At 38.5% G+C, this 20,884-nt stretch overlaps 1 protein-coding gene across 1 annotated transcript in view; it reads left to right on the forward strand.

Annotated features, from left to right (window-relative positions):
- Window positions 1-11,021: 11,021 nt before the first annotated feature.
- Window positions 11,022-20,884, forward strand: part of LOC123767147 (neuronal acetylcholine receptor subunit alpha-7) — an 84,210-nt gene continuing 74,347 nt past the window's right edge. The window contains exon 1 of the mRNA XM_045756683.2: window positions 11,022-11,155. The gene's annotated coding sequence lies outside the window, so the exon portion shown is untranslated. The remainder of the gene's footprint in view (window positions 11,156-20,884) is intronic.

The raw sequence follows: 20,884 nt of genomic DNA on the forward strand, positions 1-20,884 counted from the left end.
GAAGAGATGCTGTATTGGTGTTGTAGGTAGAGTATTATTGTGTGGTTGTTGTGGTGTTGCGGTGGTTTTGTAGTGGAGGTGTTGCTGCTGCAGATATTGCTGCGGTGTTGTGTGGTAATGCAGGTGTTGTTGGACTCCCTAAGTACCATCCTGGAGATGTATTTAACCCAGGCGGCTCGTTGAGATACAGCACGTAATAGCCAGCCTCAGTTTTTTTCTGGCATTTATCTTCTGTTGTTCCTCGGGCTGGAATACTGATGAGGGGAACACAACTACCTCAAGTTTAAGGTCCCTAGCTAAGGGGCTCCCGCGAGTTATATTTATGGTGAAGGAATTACTTAGTAAAGCGCCCTGAGAAGTGGTGAAGAAATCTCGTTCATCTAATAAAGCTTATTTTTTACCTCTATATTAAAAAAACATTTCCTCTCATATATATATATATATATATATATATATATATATATATATATATATATATATATATATATATATATATATATATATATATATGTGTGTGTGTGTGTATCACGAAAATAAACACGTGATTAAAAATGTGACAATGTCACATTTTTAAGTAGTACTTAAGGAAATTCCTGTTTCATTTTTCCTCCGTGGTCTGACATTGTCATACATATATATATATATATATATATATATATATATATATATATATATATATATATATATATATATATATATATATATATATATATATATGAAACCTCTCTCTTTCTCCCTCCCTTCTTTTCTTCTATCCACTCACTCTGTCTCTCTCTTATTTTTCCTTCCTTTCAGTCTCTCTTTCTCTCTCTCTCTCTCATTCCCCCTTCCCTCCGTCCCATTCCCCATCTCTTTCCCTCTCCCTCCCTTTCAGCATGGTCAGGGAATTGATGAAATACCTATGCCTGGGGAACCAGGGGTGTAGCGGGGGTGTAGGAGACATGTATAGCTCAGAGCACCTTTCTGCACTTATAACGCTATCGTTGGCAGAGGAACGTTGGTATGGTACTGGGCAGGCCAGTGGTTGACGCCCGGGGCCGCGCAGGTTCGAATCTCTGAGGGTGCATTTGAGTATTATTGATAAAACGGATGTTTGGGCACCATTCAAGGTTAATATGTGTACATGTTTATCTATATGTAGTAGTAGGGATCCTGAAGTCTCTGGAGAAGCATGCCAGCTCACCCATGTAGTAAGGGGATCACATGGGACAACCCCCTGGCCCCCTGTCCCCCATGTAATAAGGTAACCATTACGAGCGTTAAAGGACCGCTGAATTACTCATTTGTCACCAACTCCCTCTGGCACAGTGCCTCTTTTCTCCTGCAAGAGATAAATGGCCTATAAACAGCCAGGTGCACCGGACCAGGCACTGCTCGCTGTTGAAACTAAGTAATGGTGACGTTCTGGTAGTGGCCCCCCCCTCACCCCCCCCCCTCCCCAGCTCCGCCGTAACATATTGCGCCGTGTACCTCAGTTTTACTTTGCCGGTTATTAAGGTAATCAAGTGGTTCAGTGAGGGTAACAAAACGACTTTTGTCGTGTTTATTAGTGCTAATTGCTTCGGAAACCCCATGATTCAGTCAATATATTGAGAAGAAAAACATTTATAATTATACATGTACATGCTTTGCATTACATGCTTTGAGGAGCTGCATATTCCAGGATTGGTCTAACATAAGTTGTATACAGGGTCTTGAACGATTCCTTAAACAAGTTTCGAAAGGCAGTTCTTATGTTGGCCAACCTAGTATATGCCGCTAATGATATCCTTTTGATGTGGGCCTCTGGGGACAAGTTCGGTGCAATATCAATCCCCAGATCTTTCTCTCTATTTGACTCTTGCACAATTTCACCTCCCAGATGGTACCTTGCGTTCAGCCTTCTGCTCCCTTCGCCTAATTTCATTACTTTACACTTTCCTGAGTTGATCTTTTGCAGCCATTTTCTAGACCATTCCTCCAGTATGGAGGATCCTTGTGTATGTGTGTGTGTGTGTGTGTGTGTGTGTGTGTGTGTGTGTGTGTGTGTGTGTGTGTGTGTGTGTGTGTGTGTGTGTGTGTGTGTGTGTGTGTATGTGTGCGCTTTTCGGTCACTTTGATACACAAATCATCTCTTGACAGTTTTTCCAATTTTTACGAAAATTGCAACATTGCTAAACCATTAAATTTGCAGGTTTTGATTAAAGTTTAACGCACTCACGGCCAAAAAATATAGAAAATATAGGCTGATTATAGAGCTTGTGGGTAGTTACGTTAGAGTAAAATATATTGTCTTCGAGCGAGAAATTCTTATATAGTGAAAATAATTGTTTTTAAAGAGTCATGCGAAAATGGTGATTAGCACCCTGTCCTCACACTTAATGTACTGTAAATTTTTGACGCTATTTATCACTACGTCAAAACTAATGTGCTTTAATTAAATTAAAGCAGCCACAAATTTACGCAACCTGTATCTAATGAGCAACGGCCTCAATAGGTCAATGCACCTTTGAGATTCATACGCTTCTGGGTAGGGGGCACAGAGGTATACGAAGCCTGACCTAACTCTTGTAAATCTACCGTATTCAATCCTGATCTATCCTACCCAAGTTTATCTTACCCTAATCAAGCTGAACAAAACCATAAGTAACATAGCAAAACCTACCCCAACCCAATCCTTTCAAACCTATTTTACTCCTTCTCCTGTATTAATTAAACCTAAACGAACTTATCTTTATTTTTACGTCTGATTAATGCCTAAGCTAAATGTTATCTAACCTGATCCACCCAATTAAACCATACCGAACCTAATCTGACATAACTAAATACGACCTAACCTAACCTAACTATATTTAACTTAACGTAACCTAACTAGACCTAATCTAACTTAACCTAAGAGCCAATATAACCTAACTTGATCGAACATAACCTAAGCAAATCTGACCTAGTCAAACTTAGATAGGAGTTATAGCAGCAAGGTGGACCATTAAACATATATGGACGTAATGGACAATTTAAATACAGAATTTGGTACAAAACCGGAGAAGGTTTTGTATTAAAGTTGCTAATAGAATTTATTCTAACCTAATACACTCACTCTGTCTTAGGCCTCAAATAATACATACATTTGCTATATTAGGCTTTGGAATTTTTTTTTTGTTTTAGCGTCATATTTCTTTCTCGGGTTTTTAAAGTGATTAATAACAAATTCTATATCAAATTGTCTATTTACGTCAATGTATGTATGATGGTTGGCATAGTTAAAATAGTGTAAACTATCTAAACAGTAGGATGGTTTGTGAGATTAGTAATATATATTACTAATCTCACAATATATATATATATATATATATATATATATATATATATATATATATATATATATATATATATATATATATATATATACATATATATATACATATACATATATATATATATATATATATATATATATATATATATATATATATATATATATATATATATATATATATATATATGAGAAGGACAGATATATATGATAAATTATTTTTTTAAACGAGCTCTTGCATTAAATCATCGTTCATTATAACGTGATGACAATGCCTGTGCTAGACAGCTGCAATTTAGGTCCACTTAAATTCGCTCGTAAATCTGTATAACCTACGATAGAAACAATCCATAGATCCCACTTCATTTGTTTTACCCGGAATATATTTATTACAGATATATACAAACTCATTTTCAATTCAATATTTTTGCCAAGGATTTTTCTGAATCTAATCTTGTTAAATTAATCTAAATTATTTCTTATTCTGTTTGGTGAATATACTTTTAACATACTTTATTAGCCCTTTTAATTGTGCCATTTCGTCCACTTGTAAACCTCAGTCATGTCACGTGTTATTTTTCGCCTTCTTAAGTATATTATATCTGAACAAATCTACAAGGGGCCTTGATTAGGGTTCGAACCTACGTACGGAATGTTCCCAGATGCGCCCTATGGATTTGGCGCATCAAATCCAAATCGATTATTTCGGGCTCACCATAGCCCGTGCTACTTGGATCGTTTTGTTCCAGGTAGCAAATCTTAAACAACAATAAATCCAAATCCCATCTGGATTGGCTCCTTTGATATATTATGTTATTGTGATTTTTTGTGTATATTATATCTCCTTTTTTTAACCTCTCTTCAGAAAGAAGATTTCTAGTCCTTAGGATTAACTTTTATCATCTAACTGTGGACAATTTTATAAACTTTTATTGCTTTTCCATAGATTAGTTCATACACATTCAACTGCATAAATATTTCTAAACAAGGCAAAATTATGGGTGAAAGATAAAATTAGAAATCCTATTACTAACTCTTCTAGACATGAGTTTCTGTTTTACTTAACTTCAAACAATTTTGCATTGATTTTTTTCACCAAAACTGCCATGTTTATCATCACTAAGATTTGTTCGTATTCAGGAATGGAAATTTCAATAGTATCCACCTCATAACTTTTACCACCTGGCAACGTTTATCATTCCCTAGGTCCTCAAAATACTGCAGGATGCAACACAATTCTTGTGTCGTATGATAAATGCAGCAATGAATATTGTTAAAAATTCCATCACCGGATCAGACGTCTAGGCAGACGATGAATCACAATAACGTGGCTGAAGTATGTTGACCAGATCACACACTAGAAAGTGAAGGGACGACAACGTTTCGGTTCGACTTGAGAATGGTCCAGGACGGACCAAAACGTCGTCGTCCCCTCACTTTCTAGTGTGTGGTCTGGTCAACATCTGACATCTATGTCTCAAAATAAAGATAATTACTAATACTTTACTAGTTGAAGATACTTCATCTTCCTGCATGAGGATTTGACAATGATTTTAGGATTTGACAATGTCGCAAATTATTCGTGTGAGTGCTATTAATTGCTTTAATTACCTCTACCAGGAAATAATAGCAAATGGTTCTAATTCAAACAAATGCAGCGTCAATGAGCTTGATTAATTTTGGGAAATTAAATGTTTGGATGATTAATGACGTGAGATACAGCAAAACAAACTATTGAAACAAATATATGTATTCTGTATGTTTACATTTTGATCAAACAAAATATATAATGAAACGCAAAATATTTCGCGCTGCCTCTTGATGCGACGTAAATATTTTAGTTGCTATGCAACAATCCCAACAATATCAACAACAATCAAATGCACTTTCAACTATTTCAAATCCTTGTTGTGTAATGTGTACATCTTTAGACGACCAGCACTGAGCCTCTGGGGTTGAGAAGCGACCATTACCAGCTTAACAGACCTTCTCTCCAGGACTGCTTCGTTCAAGTCCTTGAGAAAAGAACGATCAGAATTATAGCTTTTAGAATTAATATGTAGAAAAGGAATATGGAATGAATGCGTGAGTTACTTTGGTGCAAAGTGCAATTCTCTAAGTGCATATGTATGTTTGGTGAATGTAATGTGTGTGTTTGTGTGTATATGCGGGTGTGTACTCACCTAGTTGTGCTTGCGGGGGTTGTGCTTCGGCTCTTTGGTTCCGCTTCTGAACCGTTAATAAACTGGTGCACAGGTTCCTGAGCCTATTGGGCTCTATCACATATTCATCTGAAGCTGAGTATGGGATCTGCCACCACCACATCACTTCCTAGTGCATTCCATATGTTAACTAATCTTACAATGAGCAAAATTCTTTCTAATATCTCTTGGGTTCATTTAAAGTTTCCACCTGTGTAACCCTTGTTTGTGTTCCACCCATGCTAAACAGTTTGTATTTATCAACCCTGTGTGTGTGTACATGGAAGTGTGTGAACGGTACATATAGTTAACAACATGGTTAATTTCGTAACATTTTAACATTTAAAAAGACATTTGCAATCAAATCTGCCCCCCAATTTAGGTCAAAATCTGTCCTTCACTCCATAAACTTCACCCCATTTCCCATTTTCTAAAGTTTGTTGCAGCGTTAATAGCCACATAGAGCAGTGGAGCAGAGAAAGTGATCTATAGGGCGAGAGCCAATAACAGTTTAGCAGTTAGTGGCAGATTTAAGACATGAAACCAAGTATTCAATTCATCGAAGTTTAGAGTCGCTACGCCAGTCTAAGGAGCAGGTTCTTTACAGGAATCTTCCAAACTGTATCAAAACACCTACATTACCCCGAGCAAGACAGAGAGGATGAGTTATAGAGGTGACACAGGTGACGGCGTAATGGTGTATAAGAGAGAGTTACTACTGTCTTTAGGAGAGCTGATTGAAGAGACACCGCTGACTTAATTGATCCTTGCTGCCTGTTATTATACGTTCACTTCTGTTGTTTTGAGCTTTAGATATCACGGGTGTGGTGTGTGTAAGCGTGCCCAGCACTAGACCTAACTCAACACTGTAATATTAACAGTCCATCTAGCACAGCTTACGGGCTCACTATAGCCCGTGCTATTTAAGAACTTTTTATTCTGTGTACCTTAATCTAAAACAACAACTAGCTCTTCCCAATGTTGAAGATGACACGTTAGGGCTTATCGAGCACCAACAGCCTAATACATTACAGCTCGACTTGAAGCCGTGTTTTCCTCCCATGCAAGGAATAATTTTCTTTTTTAGCTGTACCTATATCTTCAGCTAGAATAGCCTAGACCTAGAGACCCTCGGTACTGAAGTTGCTCTCCTTCTTGGTGCCCAACTTCCCACGGAGTTAAGTATATTTGCAACAAGGTGGAAGCCGACAAATGTGGTTTTCATCGTCTGCACTCTAGAAGTCCAAAGGTTGCCAACCAAGACACGTTTGAATTAGTTATATCACCAGGAGCAGCTTTGTGAAAGCCCAATGCTTAGCAGAGAGAGAACATCGATTAATTTACATTAAAACTTCTGACAGTCCTACTGGTGGTCCAGATGGGATTACAATGCACTCCTGGAAGCATGGTAGACAGTTGGTGTGGAACTACACACGTATATCCAACCAAGCTGATACCTCAGGAAGAGTCAGACAGGAAGAGCAGCCAAGTGTAGGAAAACACTCAAAATATCATTGATAATTAAGCCATCTGTTCATATTTATGTCCTTGGCCCCTGGGCCCAGTGTGCTATGAATTATCTCTAAGAATTGGATTCTAAGGGACACAATTAAAGGCTAAAAGGCTACCAGTTTCCTGTTCGAACACCTCAGTGTAGTGAACCAGAGGAAAACCTCGTGCCATTTGATTGATTCCCAGCACAGGTTTGAAAAATGTTGGTCGGTTCGAGGTTAGACGAAGAAGGGTGAAGGTCGGGATTAGAGTGGAGAAGGGGGAAGAGGGGAAGCGGGTTAAAGAGGGAAAAGAAGGTGAGAGAGGAGGATAGGGAGATGGGATGAGGAAGGGAGACGGTGAGGGAGGGAAGATAGACAACAAGGGTGTGTGTGTGTGTGTGTGTGTGTGTGTGTGTGTGTGTGTGTGTGTGTGTGTGTGTGTGTGTGTGTGTGTGTGTATGCGTGCGTGTGTGCGTGCGTGTGTTTCTAAATCAACACAGCTCTTCCCCAAACGCGAGAACAGGTCACATACACACACAACTCCCACTAAACGCGAGTAGAGACCAAACAGCTCTCTCCAATCGCGAGTGGACCCCCACAGACAATCTTCAATAGCTCTAAATCTCTCTGTCACTCCTGATGGCTGTATCTGACGTTTGCCTCTAGTTCTCTCTAAACACAGCAGTCGAATTTGACTAGAGTTCCATCTGCTTCTATCTCGGATTCATTGGTACTTCTCCACATTGAGTTCCTCTCATCCTTACCTGTCCATAAATATGTTTCCTAATCCTCTATTGTGTAGTTCCACACCTAGCAAGGCCGCTTATATGGGAATGTAGCGTAAGCAGTATCCTGTAAACTTATTCACAGCAATAAAGAGAAGACTCTACCTGGGCCTTCTCTTCCTCTCTCTTCCACTACACATAAGGGTCATAACTGGCCGACCCCTCACAGTGTTCAAGAGAGAACTGGATAAGCACCTCCAAAGGATACCTGATCAACCAGGCTGTGACTCATACGTCAGGCTGCGAGCAGCCGCGTCCAACAGCCTGGTTGATCAGTCCGGCAACCAGGAGGCCTGGTCGACGACCGGGCCGCGGGGACGCTAAGCCCCGGAAGCACCTCAAGGTAACCTCAAGGTAACCTCAAGGGCTCTAACCACCGGTTTGCAAAACATCTTCAATTACAATTAAAATTCAATGATAGTTATTTATTATTCAGTGAAGAGTATCTATGTGATAGTTGCTGAAGAAAGTGTTGAAAGGGGTAGATATTGGTGTTGTGGGGTGTAGAGACGGGTACTGACATTAGGTGTAGTTAAAGGTAATGATGTTAAGCCAGACATAACTCATTTCACTCTGTTTAGTGAAAATAATCTTTCAGATTATGTAATTGTCAGGTAATGGGTCTGATACCGGATTACAGGCCAAGGATTACAATGAATTTCAAACAACAACAGCAGCTACATTCGATCCTAAATAGGATATTTTTAATTGGAAGATTTTAGTGATATATGAAATGTGAAGAATACTTTTAAATGTATATTTGGAATAACAATGAGTTATTTAATTAAATAAGCTTTTCCATAAGTTTGCTCTTTGATCAAAGAAAAAGTATTTAGCTTTGAGGAAAGAGTTTGCTCCAAATTTCAAGCCATTGTTTTATTAATTGATGTTATACAAAGGAAAATTAAAATATTTTTCTGGTCAAGATTTTAATGGCTTTATGATCTTAAACACTCTTATTAAATAGTCACTTATTTTCCTTCTTTCAAGCATTCACGCAATTACATTGAACTTTTTCAGACGAATGTCGTCTGATAAATTTCATTATCTTGATATTCTTGTTCCTCAAAGTTTGAACATATGCTTATTTTCAATATTTATTTTCAATTGCAGAGACGTACTAACGAGTTGTATAAACGAAGAATAACTTTATCCGAAAGAAATTCAGAAGATTACCCACTGAAACCTAACGTTCTATTGTCTCTATATACAACCTCAGTATAGTGCCTACATGTTTACATATCATTAGCTATTTACACTCGCAGGTATCTTCCTTCGTCAACTCTATCTCGTTCATCTGACAGTTTGTCTTTTAAGATCTGTTTGCAATATATATTACTTCTAATTTGTGAGCATTAAACTTATTCATTCAATACACTCATTCATTAAACTCTCATTCAGTTAAACGATTTTTTTGAAAGGTGTAACGTTAGTTAGGTTAAACTAGGTAAGTGGAATTGGATTGTAATCTCTGCTGCTATTAGTGTTCTAGCTTTATTGTCTAATGTTGGGTTATCGGCATCAATAAGGTCATCGATTTTGAACTCAGTACGAGCCATTATCGATGTCATTTATTTAAATCAAGAAGAGAACTGGTACCAAGACTGATCTTAGGGTCTAACTTGATACAGTTCCATTTAAAACAACACGTAATTTGTTTCCAGAAATACAGCACATTTTTTATTCAACTGAGCTCATTGTCGGTAATATAATGCTCATTTATTTATCAACAGTAATCGTGGATAAATTCCTTTATCAAATATTTTCTGAAATTCCACATATATAATATCTAGCACCTTTCTATTGTTGATCATATTAAAAGTATTATCAAAGAATCTAATAGATGGAAAGCAGAACACATTAATAAATAGTTTATGTGACCTTATCAAGAAAAATTGAAGCTAATATTATGAGAGGCAAAAAAAACAAAAAAAAAACAATTGCATTAAAACAGGATCAACAGAGAGAAAACTGCAAAAATAATCATGTGAAATCTGAATAGGGGTAAAAACCCAGTATTAATTGCATCGTAAAAAACGCTGATCAAAATTACATATGCAAATGTGAACATTTATCGGAAATACAAGGAGCGCTAAAATTTAATTTGAATTAAATTACATATATATATATATATATATATATATATATATATATATATATATATATATATATATATATATATATATATATATATATATATATGTACATACAAAAGAAAGGGGGTGGTAGGAGAGGATAATATTAGTGTTCAGTGAGAAACCACAAGGTCTCCTCTGAATACTTTTTATTTTCTTCTCCGAGGCTATTGGTCCCCACATTGGCACCAGAGGTGGTACCCATGGATATATATATATATATATATATATATATATATATATATATATATATATATATATATATATTATATATATATATATATATATATATATATATATATATATATATATATATATATATATATATATATATATATTCATTGAATGTTATTATCAGTGGAATGCTCTTAATCGCCGCCCCAGCTCCCAGACCAGACTCAGTGACATAGAGAAATAGTCAATTTTGACAGCTCTATGGTTGATAAAATAACAACCATAGAGCTGTTGCCCCGGCTCCTAGCTGCTTCGTCACAACATGTTGTACCTATGCTGTTGTACGTCACAACATGTTACCCATGTTTGTAACAGGGCTACGTGAGTTTAAAAATACGGGAATGGAGTTTTGAAGCTAAATGAAAATGTTGTCTATTAATGTGATTTGTAGAGATTATGGTTCTTTCTGTTGTGTGGTTGGCACAGGTGATTGATCTCGTGTTGTGGAGAAGGCGTAACGGGAGGAGTGATTATTGTGGAGGAAAAGGGTAGGTGGGGTGTGTTGTTGTTGTTGAGGAGATGTGCTGGTGTTGTGGAAGAGAGAACGGTTGTAGCTAGGTGGGGCAATGATTAGTGTGAGACTTTAGAGAGCTCTGTTCTATGGAGAAAAACAGCATCCTACCTAAGAGATGAGATGATCCATGAATCCCACAACCCCAAGCTCTGCCTAAACTAATTTACTCGCAAAACTGTGAAATAGTTATTATTTCCAGCATCTCTCCCGTATGTAAATCCTGTATACTTCCGTTACCTATGAAGGATTTATATGTATATATATATATATAGGACCCACAATTATACGTCTGGCAGCGCGGAGAGAGTGCCGGCAGCGTGGGATCTTGGGTTCCTGGGAGTCTGGAGATCAGTGTGCTCCTGGCAACTGGAACAGTCGGTCGCCTGTTATCCCCGTCTCTCTCACCCTCGTCCAGAGCAAATGCTCGCTCACTTATAGCTTCGCGATCGTGTCATTAGCTAATTGAGCATCAGTAAAACCACACTTTGTGCCTATAAGGAGGTTCGAAAACTTTTTGTTTGTACTTGAAACTTTTTGTTAAGTTTAAAACCACGAAGAAAAAAGTGATATTTTGATATATACAGCAATACTATATTGTAAAGTCCTGGTAATTTATTAGATACCAGTTCTTGATCGTAATTTAAAACTGTCCTTTCTACTGCGTACGCGCGTAGGAGACATATATTTCATAGTGTAAATCAAAGTTGATAAAATCAAGCTTCGACACATTCTGAACATTTTCAGAAGAACGAACGCTCAGTACCTATCGAACAATTCACATCCTTTGCATAGAAGAGTTTTCATAATTTTTGTATTAAAAGATATTCCGAGTAAAAATTTACAAGGTAAAAATCTTGTGGAAAAGGCACTAACAGCAAGCAATTTAGAGGAAGTTTTGAGCGAACCAGCAGGTGAGATCTGAGAGTTTGTCTCCTTGTAAACTTGAGAACTCTTGCTCCGGTCTTTCTCAGAGCTCTTGTCCAGGTCTGACAAGGAACACTTGGCCACCAGCCTCAGAACTTTTTGTCTACATCTACCTTAGAACTCTTGCCTAGGTCAAGAGTTCTACGGAATCTACATACATTGAGGATCAATGAGTAGAGTTTCTTTCACCCTATGCCCCTGTTACCTAGCAGTAAAATAGGTACCTGGGTGTTAGTCAGCTGTCACAGGTTGCTTCCTGGCTTCCTGGGGGTGGAGGCCTGGTCGAGGACCGGGCCGCGGGGACACTAAAGCCCCGAAATCGTCTCAAGATGATCTCAAGATGGGTGTACCTTATCTACCTTGGATCACTTACCAGACTACCTCATCCAAGTCTACCACAGTCTTCTTACCCAGGTTTACATCAGAACTCTTAGCCAGGTAAACTTTACAACTAATCAGGTCAACATCAAAGATATTATCTATATGTATCTGCAGAAATTTATCTCACAGCTTTAATGTTTATCTCTGATGCCATACCCACAACATTTTATCCTTGGCTGGCAGAGTGGCTTCCCTGGATAGACACTCAGGCAGAGCCAGGTTCGAATCCTCAAGGATACCACAGAAGGGATGCTGTGAAATTTAGCCAATCGATATATTTGTGTGAGTATAAATGTGGTTAATCGGACGATAGGCCTATATTTTATTTAATAAATGGTGTTATGTATTATCCATTATAATCACATTAATTAAGGTAAGAGTGAAAGCCAGCTTGTAATTAATAGTCTCACGCACGCATGCACGTACGTGCGCGCGTGCGTGCACTCACACACACACACACACAAACACACACACACACCACACATTCATATTCCCACATACGCACATGCGCATCGACACAGACACACACACACACACACTGGGGGTTGGGGGAGGGCCTCGCGGCTGAGTGGACAGCGCTCTGGGTTCGTAATGCTAGTATATGTGGTAGACATCCCCTGCAGAGGCAGAAGCAAATCGGCAGAGATTTTTTCACATGATGTGCCTGTTCACCTAGCAGTAAATAGGTACCTGGGAGTTAGACAGCTGCTACGGGCTGCTTCCTGGGGATGTGTGTATGTGTGTGTGTTTGTGTGTGTGTGTGTGTGTGTGTGTGTGTGTGTGTGTGTGTGTGTGTGTGTGTGTGTGTGTGTGTGTGTGTGTGTGTCTGTGAGAGAAAAAAAATAATTAGTAGTTTAGTAGTTAGTAACAGTTTATTGATTGACAGTTGAGAGGCGGGCCGAAAGAGCAGAGCTCAACCCCCGCAAGCACAACTAGGTGAATACACACACACACACACACACACACACACACACACACACACACACACACACACACTCACACTCACTCACTCACACACACACACACACACACACACACACACACACACACTCACACACACACACACACACACACACACACACACACACACACACACACACATACACACACACACACACACACACACACACACACACACACACACACACACTCACTCACACACACACACACACACACATACACACACACACACACACACACACACACTAAGTAACTCACACTAAGAGGCATGAGTTGCGAGGAAAGGCTGCGTGAAATGCACCTCACGACACTGGAAGACAGAAGAGTAAAAGGAGACATGATTACTACCTACAGAAATCAAAATTCTCAGAGGAATTGACAGAGTAGATAAGGATAAACTTTTTAACACGGGTGGTACGCGTATGGGGCAGTGATGTAGTGGAGGCTGACTCCATACCCAGTTTCAATTGTAGATATGATAGAGCTCGAGAAGCTCAGGAATCTGTCCACCAGTTGATTGATCTGTTGAGAGGCGGGACCAAAGAGCCAAAGCTCAACCCTCGCAAGCACAAATAGGTGAGTACACACACACACCTGTTACCTGTTGATTGACAGTTAAGAGGCGGGACCAAAGAGCCAGAGCTCAACCCCCGCAAGCACAACTTGGTGAGTACAACAACGTGAGCACACACACACACACACACACACAGACACACACACACACACACACACACACACACACACACACACACACACACACACACACACACACACACATTTATGCAAATGACCTATCTACACGACTTGAATCTTATATGTCGATCTTTGCAGACGATACAAAATTAGCGAGAAGAGTTGTGGCAGATGAGGAGTGTAAGATTCCCTAAACTGAAATAAAATAGCTGCCGAGTTTGTCTGAGAAATGGTTACCGAATTGATCTTAGACCATGAAGGGAAAATTCCTCTCTGTAACGACTTGAGAAAAAGTAAAGCTTCTTAGACTAATGCATTCGTCTCAGTGCTTCATGAGGACGGCAAAGAACGGGAGACAAGAGCTAGGAGGAAGTGAGGGTCGTAGAGTGGAGACATAGAAAGTCAGAGACACAGAGAGAGCGTTAGATAGTGATAGCTATAAGAAAGAGAGAGATACAGATAGGTAAAGAAAAAGTGGGAAGACAGTCAGATAGACCCTGGCAAAGCCGGATAACCCACATTCACTAGTAGAAGAAAAAATAAATAAGACAGACATGTTAACGACATGTAAGATTCTAAAGGGAAATGAAGAATTAGACAGAATAAAGATTCAGGATCTGAAGCAGAACAACAAAGGAGCATAAATGGGAACAGGAGACAAATAGATATCACCAGAAATTTCTTCAGAGTAACTGGCATAGATAAATTTAATAGATTAGATAAAATATTTAGTGCCACATATAAATTTGATAAGAAAACCAGGGAAAATAGCAATTGGAATTCATTACATTGTCTAAGTAAGTCTGTATGAGTGTTGTTTGAGTGTATATATATCAAACAAATCAACAATTCATTGAATGAATGATCATCCTGAACAACAATGCATAATACGTGTGTTGATCACACAAAACATTAATGCGTATTATACATGTATGATACAAAGCAACACTGCACAGTTGTATGACCATCAGAGTAAAAAATTCAAATATTTAGGTAAATACAGATCCCAAAGTAAATTAAACTCAGAACTATCGCAGCGCTGAAACGAGTGTTTGTGGCATCAAGTGAATAACAGCCAATTTGGGAGCTAAATTTAATGAACTGTGAATATAGAGTGAATTTAACTGTCATCAATTCAGAAACGCAAATTATATGCGTAAATACAATCATTAATGCATGAAAGTCAAACTCATGGCGTATAAAACTAATAGCATATACAACAAATTTTAAAATCGTTTATTTTTACGCATGCACTAAGCCCGTCTGATTGATGTTTCAAAAAGTTGAACAGAGGTATTATTTATATTTTTTTTATTGGGAGGTACAATAGTAGATAATTTCTGATTCTTGTTGACATGTTCAAAGGTCTCTTCCTACAGCTCAGCTTAAGCTGCTGTACCGTACCTGTCTTCTGTGCTACACGATATACCAATGTTCAGAATCATAAGCCTGTACCCAGATACCCTCAGAAAACGTGTCCTCAGTAAATTGGACGGCTCTTCAATTCAGTTTCAGTTGGCTTAAGGTCTGCCACTCGCGGTAGTGTAGTTAAACCCGTCATAATATCTTACTGAAAAAAGCAGCAAGAATACTTTATAATACCTCAACTTATTCAAGAAATTAAGTGTGGTATGGGTGTATATACTGACACATAATGTGTACAAGCGGAGTACACTTTTAAGTGAATATATCTGGATGTGTTTATTTAAGCCAGCTCTCCCCCTCCCATTTTCCTTTCCTGTTGATGAGAAAAACCGTTCACAAAGGCTCGTAGGTGATTACGTTCAGATCTTTCCTAACATGAACTTAGTTTACTTCCAATTGTTCATTGCCATCCTCTTTTTTTTAACTTCATTTCTGACAAATAAACACAAATTCTTGCAAAAGATATTAAAACACCGAACTGAGCACCTAGGCCTATGCGCAAAACCATATTATATAGGCTAATAATAATATTTTATTATTACCATCATAGTAAACAATGATGATTCATCATTACGTAATATACGTAACCGATAAATGTAAAAAAAATTACATATGTGCCTTTTGCCGACTGTCACAGCTTGAACGATCAAAGCTTGATGCTACGTCACCTTGAGAGTGACATGAGAGTATTTTAGAATGGCAATCTGGAATGGATTCCAGAAGGATAATCCAAATGGAATGGATAATGAAGCTTTAATGCTTTAATATCCAACTGAACGGATGTTGAAGCTGTTATACGGATTAAAAATTGCAACTCGGGAGTGCATTCAACACCACCACAAAACCAGGGACTCCTGAAGAACAATATAGAAAGAAAAATACTGGACTAAATGACACGTTCAATCCATTAGTAGAATTATTCACATATATCAACAGTTGAATTATTCGTCAATATTAACAATAGAATTCAATCGGTGAATACATACTGCAAAATATATCATAGAATGTAACTGAAAGTTTATGCGTTATTCTTTTAACTGTTCATTCAGGCGCAATTGAATTGAATTTCACCAAACTTTGCCTAGTTTCCAAATTCCCTGAGGAAGGCTAAAGGCTTCCTACATCCCATCCACAAACTGTACTTGCTCAACTGAGGCTATGCCTAAAGGCACATTTATAAATGTTTTCATGTCATGTTATTAAAAACATCAGTTTTCTCAAATATAAATTAAATTTATATATGTATATTCCTAGATAGATTCTAGGAATCTACCTAGGAAATTTATAGGTAGATTCCTTCTGATTTTAATTCATTTTAATCCAGTCCATCCATAGATTAAATGTTCATCCAACGAGATTTAGTTATTCAATTCAGTAATTTGATCGTATTTTAAAAATGAAAAACTATATTTTCTAGACTGTAGATGCCAAATACTTTCCTTATTATGAAGGCACACCTACATTAAGACAGTTCTGCTTTACTGAAAACTTCTCCATGACAAGAATATTTCTCTTGAAGTGAAAGAACCTCTCAGACCAATATTTTATTACCGTTCCTGAAAATAACTTTGGCATGATAATGCAACACCTTTATTTAGAGGAACTCCTCATTAGGAAGATTTCACCTTTATTGTGTGATGTTGAGAAGGACATATTTACAGTGATCTTAAGTATAAACGCTGGTTACATTAAGACTTTGAGCTCAAGATTACGATAACTACGCATGGGATTATACTATAGGAATATAATCATGATATCCCACAAGAAGACTTTGGACAGAGTAGGCAAACATGAAAAAAGAATAAAACAATAGTTAAAAACACAACTTTATTAGTAAAAAGTGTATGTGTTATATTAGGAAAGAAAATCCCTCTCAAACATTTTACAGAGAAAACCATACCATAATGAACTTTCTATGCCTAAGCCTGTTTCCTCTCCATACTTTCAACTGCAACACATATCCAGTTATCCCAAAAATCAACGAGAATAGATAACCAGCAAAACTCGAAATTTTTCCTTAAAAAGGACTAGTCCGCAAGACGGTTAACCAGCTTTCGGTGTAAGAAAAGGAGTAACTGCTTGACAGAGAACTGAGAGTAATGGTTAGAGAATGAAGTTTCAGTTGGAACAAGTGGCTAGACCCACAAGGGTCAACATAGGCATCTACCCTCTTCCTTTTAAGCAGAGGATAGAGGCCAACTGCAAAAAATAGCAAAACAATATGTCGCAATACAATACTGATCAAGAATGTGGATATTTGATTTCAATTATACTAAGTACAAGGTGATGAAGATGAAAATATAAAGAAGGCCAGTCCATGGGCTCACCACCAAGATGGCCCCTGAAATAACAAAGCAGTGACATCTACGAAGGCTAAATTAAATAATAGTTTTCGTTATTAGAAAAAAGACACACAGGAGATATGTTAACAATGTACAAAATCCTCAGATATATTCTCATGTAAATGTCGACCATCTATATGGCAAACGAACGATCAGGTAAACAATAAACTTAATCATTATTATGAAATGAGCCTAAATGACAAGAAAATAAATTGAGGAAAATATTTTGACGAAAGAGTATTTAGGAAAGCATATTGAACAAACTAGGTGAGAAGAACTGGAGGAAAACTCTACGTGTAAAATCACATTTGGTTACTGTGGAACTGAAAACTGCTAAGAAAATAGCTTTACCAATCTATTGATCAACGAGTGATGAGGTATAGATGCAAAAACACAAAGAGTTAAACTCGAGCAACACAACTAGTAACACCCACAGCAACACCAGACACCACATCACCAGATAATGCTCCATAACACCTGCAGATAACACCAGCAACAACATCAGCTAACACTTCACAGTACCTTGGAAGAAACACAACAGCTTACACTTTACAACACCAGCAAATAACACCCCAAAACACCAACAGCTAAAGCCCCCACAATGCTACCTAGCAACACCTCCAATTACACCCAGGAATACCCCACAACACCCAGAGGTAACAACCCCACAGTACCACTAGGTAATACTAGTAGCTGAGCCACAACAAACTATATTCCCTACCGTGACCTTTGAACTATTACAACCATTAACGACAACCAACTCGTGAGCTCTTTCTTGCTCCTTTAGGTCAACTTAATGACCTAAACTTATTCAACTCATCCTATTTCTGTGTGTGTGTGTGTGTGTGTGTGTGTGTGTGTGGTGTGTGTGTGTGTGTGTGTGTGTGTGTGTGTGTGTGTGTGTGTGTGTGTGTGTGTGTACTCACCTAGTTGTACTCACCTAGTTGTGTTTGCGGGGGTTGAGCTCTGGCTCTTTGGTCCCGCCTCTCAACCGTCAATCAACAGGTGTACAGATTCCTGAGCCTATCGGGCTCTGTCATATCTACACTTGAAACTGTGTATGGAGTCAGCCTCCACCACATCACCCCCTAATGCATTCCATTTGTCAACCACTCTGACACTAAAAAAGTTCTTTCTAATATCTCTGTGGCTCATTTGGGCACTCAGTTTCCACCTGTGTCCCCTTGTGCGTGTTCCCCTTGTGTTAAATAGACTGTCTTTATCTACCCTATCAATCCCCTTCAGAATCTTGAATGTGGTGATCATGTCCCCCCTAACTCTTCTGTCTTCCAGCGAAGTGAGGTTTAATTCCCGTAGTCTCTCCTCGTAGCTCATACCTCTCAGCTCGGGTACTAGTCTGATGGCAAACCTTTGAACCTTTTCCAGTTTAGTCTTATCCTTGACTAGATATGGACTCCATGCTGGGGCTGCATACTCCAGGATTGGCCTGACATATGTGGTATACAAAGTTCTGAATGATTCTTTACACAAGTTTCTGAATGCCGTTCGTATGTTGGCCAGCCTGGCATATGCCGCTGATGTTATCCGCTTGATATGTGCTGCAGGAGACAGGTCTGGCGTGATATCAACCCCCAAGTCTTTTTCCTTCTCTGACTCCTGAAGAATTTCCTCTCCCAGATGATACCTTGTATCTGGCCTCCTGCTCCCTACACCTATCTTCATTACATTACATTTGGTTGGGTTAAACTCTAACAACCATTTGTTCGACCATTCCTTCAGCTTGTCTAGGTCTTCTTGAAGCCTCAAACAGTCCTCTTCTGTTTTAATCCTTCTCATAATTTTAGCATCGTCCGCAAACATTGAGAGAAATGAATCGATACCCTCCGGGAGATCATTTACATATATCAGAAACAAGATAGGACCGAGTACAGAGCCCTGTGGGACTCCACTGGTGACTTCACGCCAATCGGAGGTCTCACCCCTCACCGTAACTCTCTGCTTCCTATTGCTTAGATACTCCCTTATCCACCGGAGCACCTTACCAGCTACACCTGCCTGTCTCTCCAGCTTATGTACCAGCCTCTTATGCGGTACTGTGTCAAAGGCTTTCCGACAATCCAAGAAAATGCAGTCCGCCCAGCCCTCTCTTTCTTGCTTAATCTGTGTCACCTGTGTGTGTGTGTGTGTGTGTGTGTGTGAGCGTGTGTGTGTGTGTGTGTGTGTGTGTGTGTGTGTGTGTGTATGTGTGTATTTGTGTGTGTGTTCATACATGCATACATGAGTGAATGTAATAGTATGCATGCTCCATTATAATAATACCAACTTGTTTCAATCACTTAATGGACGAATGCCGACCATTTATGATTCAATGAATTTCTGGACAAAAAAAAAAGGTTCTGTGTTTCCCATTCTCTTCTTTATGAGGAATTCCTCATATGTTTACACAGTATTTTGTAAACATAACTATATTCCACAACCAATGTTGAATTTCCACTCATTATTTTACCCAAGAGAGGGGGCGAGAGCTATAGCTAGAGCTAGAGAGAGAGAGAGAGAGAGAGAGAGAGAGAGAGAGAGAGAGAGAGAGAGAGAGAGAGAGAGAGAGAGAGAGAGAGAGAGAGAGTGAGTATACTAATTTCAGTGTACATCTAAAAATAACTGCAATAAATATAAGCTCAATAGGAAATGAATGAATGCTAGAAATCTAGATAAAGCAAATATATCCGAGACAATACACCTATTGAAAAGGAAACAGCATACAATTGCAATGATCTAGATCACGATGATGCCAATTCCACACACAATTTTAAAATTAAAAAACACTAAAAAACTACATATTTGAAAATCATTGCAAAAGGTGACCTAGAGATTTAAAATCCTGGATATTCATCTCCTTCTCCCATCACACACACACACACATACACACACAAACACACACATACACACACACACCCAAACACACACACAAAACACACACTTCCCAACACTGGTTCATGAATATTTTACCAACGCTTGGAATGGGTTCAACCAGCGCAGATTGCGTGTCATCGTTTCCTGCAAGTATTTCCTCCCAGTCAGTACGTTACGAGAGGAGAGTTCAATAGCGGGCACCGACCATTTCTCTTGAGTTGGTTCATCAAGCTGTATATCTGTATGTGGGAGTATATCCACATGTATACATGTATACAGGACTTGAGGATATGCACAATGAGAGATTGAGAGATTGAACAGGTCGCTGTCATTTAGGATGTATACGAAGGGAGGTATGTAAATATACATTTAGAATGTATTCACTAAGAAAAAGACAATGAATTCTATTAAATGTCGATCATTTAATGAACGTTGCAGACAGTGAGGTGAACGTGACTGAAATCTATGAAATCCTATAGACTCAACTATAGGCCCCCCGTGTCTAATATAGTTTATAGAATCTGAACAATCCAATATACAGCATCAAAAATGCTCCCATCACCACCAGCCACGATTCTCACCCTTCCTCGATTCAAGACAACTACGCATCTTCCCACGATTCAATGATTCAAGG

The sequence above is a fragment of the Procambarus clarkii genome, chromosome 53 (genome assembly GCF_040958095.1).
Source record: "Procambarus clarkii isolate CNS0578487 chromosome 53, FALCON_Pclarkii_2.0, whole genome shotgun sequence".
NCBI lineage: Eukaryota > Metazoa > Arthropoda > Malacostraca > Decapoda > Cambaridae > Procambarus > Procambarus clarkii.